Here is a 9,439-nt window from a genome sequence, read left to right on the forward strand (position 1 = left end):
AAACACTGGCTTGGGACATACAAGGAACGCTTTCACTGGCACAATGGCAACAAGATCCGGCAAGAAAGGGAAGGGGAAGTGAGGTTATATAGACAGGTGCAAGGTGGAAGCTAATCAGACTGATTGGGCCAGGCACCAATCATTGGTGCACTGGCCCTTTAAATCTTAAAAAGCTGGCGCGCGTGCGCCCTAAGGAGCGGAGCCGCGCGCGCCAGGACGTGACAGCCGGGGACAGGTGAGTGACTTGGGATGCGATTCGCGAGCGGGCGCGTCCCGCTATGCGAATCGCATCCCCGCCGGCAGTGTCAGTGCAGCGCTCCCGGTCAGCGGGTCTGACCGGGGCGCTGCAGAGAGAGGAACGCCGCGAGCGCTCTGGGGAGGAGCAGGGACCCAGAGCGCTCGGTGTAACACTGATGAGGTTGCGGTAGGTCGAGAACCAGCTCTCTTCCTGGGCATTCAAAGCGAAGGATGCTACCTGCTTGGTCGAGGTTTTATGATTTTGGACACCAACGACCCAATACACCTGATCACCATACTCGTGCCTCACTCTCCGCTCCCACTCAGACACACGCAGTCAGCATCTGATCACGCAGCCGGGTGAAGAAAGCATGGACTTTCTCTATGTCTCTAACCCAATCAAGGTCCGTGCTCTGCGGGTTAACGAAATAGAGGAACCGCGCCACGTTCTCCACCTCCTGCCGGTAGCGTCTCACGCCCAGTGTCACGCGGAGGTAGGTCGAGAAGCCCGCTAGGGTTGGGCTCCGCACATCATGTCGCTTATATAGGCCGGCCCTCTTCATGTTTTGCCGCTTTTCCAAGGTCCACCGCACTTGTTGAACTCTGATTGGGAGAGAGAGAGAGAGAAAGCTATCAGCACTCAGGACCGCTGATACACAGCTGCAAGACACATCACACACCAATAACCAACCTTAGTGTACATTCGTCCATTTCATGGGCACCCTGGTCACTCTACTCGGAGCTCGAGGAAGTATCCGAATTGCTCTCGGTACCCTCCTGGCTGCTGCTCTCGGTACCCTCCTGGCTGCCGCTCTCGGTACCCTCCTGGCTGCCGCTCTCGGTACCCTCCTGCCTGCTCTGCTCTGACCTGCTTGGCTCTGCTCCGCTGGCGCTGGGACTCGCCGCCGCGGGCTCTGTACTCTCCTCGGGGGGCCGGCTTGTCCACCACTTTAAACCCCCTCTGCTCTAAAAAGGAGGCCATGGACCATAGGGAGTCGAGCCCCTCCACCTCCCGGTAGCGGACCGTGGTACCCTTTGAGGCAACCGCCCTGACTGCAGCCCTTGCCTCATCCATGGCTGAGTTCAGACGGCTCAGACTCATGGTTGTTACGCCAAGCGCTCCGGGTCCCCGCTCCTCCCCGGAGCGCTCGCAACATCCTCGCAATTGCAGCGCCCCGGTCAGATCTGCTGACCGGGTGCGCTGCGATACCTCTCCCAGCCGGGATGCGATTCGCGATGCGCACCCCGGCTCCCGTACCTGACTCGCTCTCCGTCGGTCCTGTCCCGGCGCGCGCGGCCCCGCTCCTTAGGGCGCGCGCGCGCCGGGTCTCTGCGATTTAAAGGGCCACTGCGCCACTGATTGGCGCAGTTGGCTTAATCAGTGTGTTCACCTGTGCACTCCCTATTTATACCTCACTTCCCCTGCACTCCCTCGCCGGATCTTGTTGCCATTGTGCCAGTGAAAGCGTTTCCTTGTGTGTTCCTAGCCTGTGTTCCAGACCTCCTGCCGTTGCCCCTGACTACGATCCTTGCTGCCTGCCCCGACCTTCTGCTACGTCCGACCTTGCTCTTGTCTACTCCCTTGTACCGCGCCTATCTTCAGCAGTCAGAGAGGTTGAGCCGTTGCTAGTGGATACGACCTGGTTGCTACCGCCGCTGCAAGACCATCCCGCTTTGCGGCGGGCTCTGGTGAATACCAGTAGCAACTTAGAACCGGTCCACTAGCACGGTCCACGCCAATCCCTCTCTGGCACAGAGGATCCACCTCCTGCCAGCCGAATCGTGACAGTAGATCCGGCCATGGATCCCGCTGAAGTTCCACTGCCAGTTGTCGCCGACCTCACCACGGTGGTCGCCCAGCAGTCGCAACAGATAGCGCAACAAGGCCACCAGCTGTCTCAACTGACCGTGATGCTACAGCAGCTACTACCACAGCTTCAGCAATCATCTCCTCCGCCAGCTCCTGCACCTCCTCCGCAGCGAGTGGCCGCTTCCGGCCTACGACTATCCTTGCCGGATAAATTTGATGGGGACTCTAAGTTTTGCCATGGCTTTCTTTCACAATGTTCCCTGCACTTGGAGATGATGTCGGACCAGTTTCCTACTGAAAGGTCTAAGGTGGCTTTCGTAGTCAGCCTTCTGTCTGGGAAAGCTCTGTCATGGGCCACACCGCTCTGGGACCGCAATGACCCCGTCACTGCCTCTGTACACTCCTTCTTCTCGGAAATTCGAAGTGTCTTTGAGGAACCTGCCCGAGCCTCTTCTGCTGAGACTGCCCTGCTGAACCTGGTCCAGGGTAATTCTTCCGTTGGCGAGTACGCCATCCAATTCCGTACTCTTGCTTCCGAATTATCCTGGAATAATGAGGCCCTCTGCGCGACCTTTAAAAAAGGCCTATCCAGCAACATTAAAGACGTTCTGGCCGCACGAGAAATTCCTGCTAACCTGCATGAACTTATTCATCTAGCCACTCGCATTGACATGCGTTTTTCCGAAAGGCGTCAGGAGCTCCGCCAGGATATGGACTTAGTTCGCACGAGGCGTTTTTTCTCCCCGGCTCCTCTCTCCTCTGGTCCTTTGCAATCCGTTCCTGTGCCTCCCGCCGTGGAGGCTATGCAAGTTGACCGGTCTCGCTTGACACCTCAAGAGAGGACACGACGCCGCATGGAGAATCTTTGCCTGTACTGTGCCGGTACCGAACACTTTCTGAAGGATTGTCCTATCCGTCCTCCCCGCCTGGAAAGACGTACGCTGACTCCGCACAAAAGTGAGACAGTTCTTGATGTCAACTCTGCTTCTCCACGCCTTACTGTGCCTGTGCGGATATCTGCCTCTACCTTCTCCTTCTCTACTATGGCCTTCTTGGATTCCGGATCTGCAGGAAACTTTATTTTGGCCTCTCTCATCAACAGGTTCAACATCCCGGTGACCAGTCTCGCCAGACCCCTCTACATCAATTGTGTTAACAATGAAAGATTGGACTGTACCGTGCGTTACCGCACGGAACCCCTCCTAATGTGCATCGGACCTCATCACGAAAAAATTGAGTTTTTGGTCCTCTCCAATTGCACTTCCGAAATTCTCCTTGGATTACCGTGGCTTCAACGCCATTCCCCAACCCTTGATTGGTCCACAGGAGAGATCAAGAGCTGGGGTACTTCTTGTTTCAAGGACTGTCTTAAACCGGTTCCCAGTACTCCCTGCCGTGACCCTGTGGTTCCCCCTGTAACCGGTCTCCCTAAGGCTTATATGGACTATGCTGACGTGTTTTGCAAAAAGCAAGCTGAGACTTTACCTCCTCACAGGCCTTATGACTGTCCTATTGACCTCCTCCCGGGCACTACTCCACCCCGGGGCAGAATTTATCCTCTGTCCGCCCCAGAGACTCTTGCTATGTCTGAATACATCCAGGAAAATTTAAAAAAGGGGTTTATCCGCAAATCCTCCTCTCCTGCCGGAGCTGGATTTTTTTTTGTGTCCAAAAAAAAAAGGCTCCCTACGTCCTTGCATTGATTACCGCGGACTTAATAAAATCACGGTAAAAAAACGCTACCCCCTACCTCTTATCTCAGAACTCTTTGATCGCCTTCAAGGTGCCCACATCTTTACCAAACTGGACTTAAGAGGTGCTTATAATCTCATCAGCATCAGGGAGGGGGACGAATGGAAAACTGCATTTAACACCAGAGATGGACACTTTGAGTATCTGGTCATGCCCTTTGGCCTGTGCAACGCCCCTGCCGTCTTCCAAGACTTTGTTAATGAAATTTTTCGTGATCTCTTGTATTCCTGTGTTGTTGTGTATCTGGACGATATTCTGATTTTTTCTGCCAACTTAGAAGAACACCGCCAGCATGTCCGCATGGTTCTTCAGAGACTTCGAGACAATCAACTTTATGCCAAAATGGAGAAATGTCTGTTTGAATGTCAATCTCTTCCTTTCCTAGGATACTTGGTCTCTGGTCAGGGATTACAAATGGACCCGGATAAACTCTCTGCCGTCTTAGATTGGCCACGCCCCTCCGGACTCCGTGCTATCCAACGTTTTTTGGGGTTCGCCAATTATTACAGACAATTTATTCCACACTTTTCCACTATTGTGGCTCCTATCGTGGCTTTAACCAAGAAGAATGCCAATCCCAAGTCCTGGTCTCCCCAAGCGGAAGACGCATTTAAACGGCTCAAGTCTGCCTTTTCTTCTGCTCCCGTGCTCTCCAGACCTGACCCATCTAAACCCTTCCTATTGGAGGTAGATGCCTCCTCAGTGGGAGCTGGAGCGGTCCTTCTACAAAAAAATTCTTCCGGGCATGCTGTTACTTGTGGGTTTTTTTCTAGGACCTTCTCTCCGGCGGAGAGAAACTACTCCATCGGGGATCGAGAACTACTGGCCATTAAATTGGCACTTGAGGAATGGAGGCATCTGCTGGAGGGATCAAAATTTCCAGTTATCATTTACACCGATCACAAGAATCTCTCCTATCTCCAGTCTGCCCAATGGCTGAACCCTCGCCAGGCCAGGTGGTCGTTGTTCTTTGCCCGTTTTAACTTTGAAATTCATTTTCGCCCTGCCGACAAGAACATTAGGGCCGATGCTCTCTCTCGTTCCTCGGATGCCTCGGAAGTAGAGGTCTCTCCGCAACACATCATTCCTCCTGACTGTCTGATCTCCACTTCTCCAGCCTCCATTAGGCAAACTCCTCCAGGGAAGACCTTCGTTTCTCCACGCCAACGTCTCGGGATTCTCAAATGGGGTCACTCCTCCCACCTCGCAGGCCATGCGGGCATCAAAAAGTCCTTGCAACTCATCTCTCGTTTCTATTGGTGGCCGACTCTGGAGACGGATGTTGTTGATTTTGTGCGGGCCTGTACTGTCTGTGCCCGGGATAAGACTCCTCGCCAGAAACCTGCTGGTCTCCTTCATCCTCTGCCTGTCCCCGAACAGCCTTGGTCTCTGATTGGTATGGACTTTATTACAGACCTACCCCCATCCCGTGGCAACACTGTTGTTTGGGTGGTCGTTGATCGATTTTCCAAGATGGCACATTTTATTTCTCTTCCTGGTCTTCCTTCAGCGCCTCAGTTGGCAAAACAATTTTTTGTACACATTTTTCGTCTTCACGGTTTGCCCACGCAGATCGTCTCGGATAGAGGCGTCCAATTCGTGTCTAAATTCTGGAGGGCTCTCTGCAAACAACTCAAGATTAAATTAAACTTCTCTTCTGCTTATCATCCTCAATCCAATGGGCAAGTAGAAAGAATTAACCAGGTCCTGGGTGACTATTTACGGCATTTTGTTTCCTCCCGCCAGGATGACTGGGCAGATCTTCTACCATGGGCCGAATTCTCATACAACTTCAGAGTCTCTGAATCTTCTGCTAAATCCCCATTTTTCGTGGTGTACGGCCGTCACCCTCTTCCCCCCCTCCCTACTCCCTTGCCCTCTGGTTTGCCCGCTGTGGATGAAGTGACTCGTGATCTTTCCACCATATGGAAAGAGACCCAAAATTCTCTTTTACAGGCTTCATCCCGCATGAAAAGGTTTGCCGATAAGAAAAGAAGAACTCCCCCCATTTTTGCTCCCGGAGACAAGGTATGGCTCTCCGCTAAATATGTCCGCTTTCGTGTCCCCAGTTACAAACTGGGACCACGCTATCTTGGTCCTTTCAAAGTCTTGTGCCAGATTAATCCTGTCTCTTACAAACTTCTTCTTCCTCCTTCTCTTCGTATTCCCAATGCCTTCCATGTCTCTCTCCTTAAACCACTCATCATCAACCGTTTCTCTCCCAAACTTGTTTCTCCCACTCCTGTTTCCGGTTCTTCTGACATCTTCTCCGTGAAGGAGATATTGGCCTCCAAGACGGTCAAAGGAAAAAGATTTTTCTTGGTAGATTGGGAGGGCTGTGGTCCAGAAGAGAGATCCTGGGAACCTGAGGACAACATCCTAGACAAAAGTCTGGTCCTCAGGTTCTCAGGCTCCAAGAAGAGGGGGAGACCCAAGGGGGGGGGTACTGTTACGCCGAGCGCTCCGGGTCCCCGCTCCTCCCCGGAGCGCTCGCAACATCCTCGCAATTGCAGCGCCCCGGTCAGATCTGCTGACTGGGTGCGCTGCGATACCTCTCCCAGCCGGGATGCGATTCGCGATGCGAGTGGCGCCCGCTCGCGATGCGCACCCCGGCTCCCGTACCTGTCTCGCTCTCCGTCGGTCCTGTCCCGGCGCGCGCGGCCCCGCTCCTTAGGGCGCGCGCGCGCCGGGTCTCTGCGATTTAAAGGGCCACTGCGCCACTGATTGGCGCAGTTGGCTTAATCAGTGTGTTCACCTGTGCACTCCCTATTTATACCTCACTTCCCCTGCACTCCCTCGCCGGATCTTGTTGCCATTGTGCCAGTGAAAGCGTTTCCTTTTGTGTTCCTAGCCTGTGTTCCAGACCTCCTGCCGTTGCCCCTGACTACGATCCTTGCTGCCTGCCCCGACCTTCTGCTATGTCCGACCTTGCTCTTGTCTACTCCCTTGTACCGCGCCTATCTTCAGCAGTCAGAGAGGTTGAGCCGTTGCTAGTGGATACGACCTGGTTGCTACCGCCGCTGCAAGACCATCCCGCTTTGCGGCGGGCTCTGGTGAATACCAGTAGCAACTTAGAACCGGTCCACTAGCACGGTCCACGCCAATCCCTCTCTGGCACAGAGGATCCACCTCCTGCCAGCCGAATCGTGACAATGGTGTTACAGCCACAGTACCTCCGGAGGTGGGTGGATAACTGCACCCGGTGGCAGCGTGGACATGTCAGCCGCATCCGCTTCGCCCTGCGGGGAAATGGAGCCAGGTAACACCACAGCACTACTCGTACTACAATTGGAAGAAGGCACAGAATGCCGTTCTCTTACCGTTTGCAGGTGACGCGAGGAGGCAGCTGCATCTCAGCGGGTCCAGCCATTAACGCTCAGAACGCTCACATGTAGGCTGTCTCTTTCGGATGACGCCACAAGCCAGAGCCGTTTTAACCTAGCCGTCAGCTGCGCTCAATCAGCAATGAGTGGTGTTCAACATTCACCGCTGAGCCGTTTAACCATGTATAAGCAGCAGCTGCGGGCAGACTTGCCGTAAGCTGTGCTCAATCAGCACTGAGTGGTGTTCAACATCCACCGCTGAGCCGTTTAACCATGTATACGCAGCAGCTGCGGGCAACCTAGCCGTAAGCTGCGCTCAATCAGCACTGAGTGGTGCTCAACATCCACCGCTGAGCCGTTTAACCATGTATAAGCAGCAGTTGCGAGCAACCTAGCCGTAAGCTGCGCTCAATCAGCACTGAGTGGTGTTCATCATCCACCGCAGACCCGTTTAACCATCTCAGTGCAGCATTGCTCAGCATACACCATAGGGCCATTTAACATACCCGGGGAGGGCGCACCCTGGCCCGGGTACGCGGCATGGCTCCTCCTCCTGCGGAGAACCGGGCCTGGGGGACTTTTGCCGTTGCCCACGGAGGTCTCCTCGGGGCTCCAGGACGGGCTTACCCGGGAAGGGTGCGCTCCCGTCCAGGTACTCCCTCCTCCTTCCGGGGCGAGAATTAAGCCGAAAATTAAGCCCAAGCGAGAATTAAGCCCCACTCCCCGAGTGGTTTGGGAAAAAAATATCTTCCATCCTGCAAAGTTTTCCCGTCAGATGGCTACCGAGGGCCGGGAGAGGATTTTTTTCCCGCAGTAGAAGCGGGGCGCAAGCAAAAAAATCCCCCCAGCCTCCGGTCGCTCAGCCTGCAGCAACCGTGCGGGTGGGGATCGGGAAGCGGGAGCTCGGATACCCCGTCCTGGTTTTTTTCACAACAAAAGCTTGGCTCGAGGGATGACTTTCAATAGATCGCAGCGACGGAGCTGCTCTGCTACGCACGAAACCCTGACCCAGAATCAGGTCGTCTACGAATGATTTAGCACCGGGTTCCTGACGAACATGCGATGCGCTCCGGGAGAGAGGTGGAGGTCTTCCTTCCGCGCTCCGGTCCAGAGGCGTGCGGCTCTACTCGCCGGCCCACCCGCGGGGGGGGGGGGGGGGGGGGCGGGCCGATTATCCCAGGCCGACCCAGGCTCCTCGGCACTGCGGTATCGTCACTTTTAGGGGGGATTCAGACTTAGAGGCGTTCAGTCATAATCCCCCAGATGGTAGCTTCGCCCTATTGGCTCCTCAGCCAAGCACATACACCAAATGTCTGAACCTGCTGTTCCTCTCGTACTGAGCAGGATTACTATTGCGACAACACGATCATTAGTAGGATAAAACTAACCTGTCTCACGACGGTCTAAACCTAGCTCACGTTCCCTATTAGTGGGTGAACAATCCAACGCTTGGTGAATTCTGCTTCACAATGATAGGAAGAGCCGACATCGAAGGATCAAAAAGTGACGTCGCTATGAACGCTTGGTCGCCACAAGCCAGTTATCCCTGTGGTAACTTTTCTGACACCTCCTGCTTAAAACCAAAAAAGTTAGAAGGATCGTGAGGCCCCGCTTTCACGATCTGTATTCATACTGAAAATCAAGATCAAGCGAGCTTTTGCCCTTCTGCTCCACGGGAGGTTTCTGTCCTCCCTGAGCTCGCCTTAGGACACCTGCGTTACGGTTTGACAGGTGTACCGCCCCAGTCAAACTCCCCACCTGCGACTGTCCCCGGAGCGGGTCGCCACCGGGTAAGTGAAAAAACGATAAGAGTAATGGTATTTCACCGGCGGCATCCCCTTGGGCCGGCGGGTGGCCGCGGGGGCCTCCCACTTATCCTACACCTCTCATGTCTCTTCACGGTAGCAGACTAGAGTCAAGCCCAACATAATCTCCCCTCCAAATCTTTTCCTTGATTGACATACTAAGATGTAATAGCTTCTTTCATGCATATACCTGGAATTGATTCAGAAGGGAGAGGGAGAGGACGGGAAACCTCACTAACACCAGCAATACTCGCTGCACTAGAATTATTACTTGTTACATTCACATTGTTTACCTCATTCACCATACCAGAACTGTTGCTAGTGGCAACTAAAACATCATTGTTATTAGGATGAATAGTAGGAACAGGTATAGACACACTGGGGGAGATTTATCAAAGGATTTAGACTGGTTTTTCTTGTCTAAATTTGTCGTACAGAAAGTCGCAGTCTAAATATGTGCGACTTTTCTGCGACTTTTCCTCTAGAGGATTTTTAGAACATGATGCATGCTA

The sequence above is a fragment of the Hyla sarda genome, chromosome 12, assembly GCF_029499605.1.
Source record: "Hyla sarda isolate aHylSar1 chromosome 12, aHylSar1.hap1, whole genome shotgun sequence".
Classification (NCBI taxonomy): Eukaryota; Metazoa; Chordata; class Amphibia; order Anura; family Hylidae; genus Hyla; species Hyla sarda.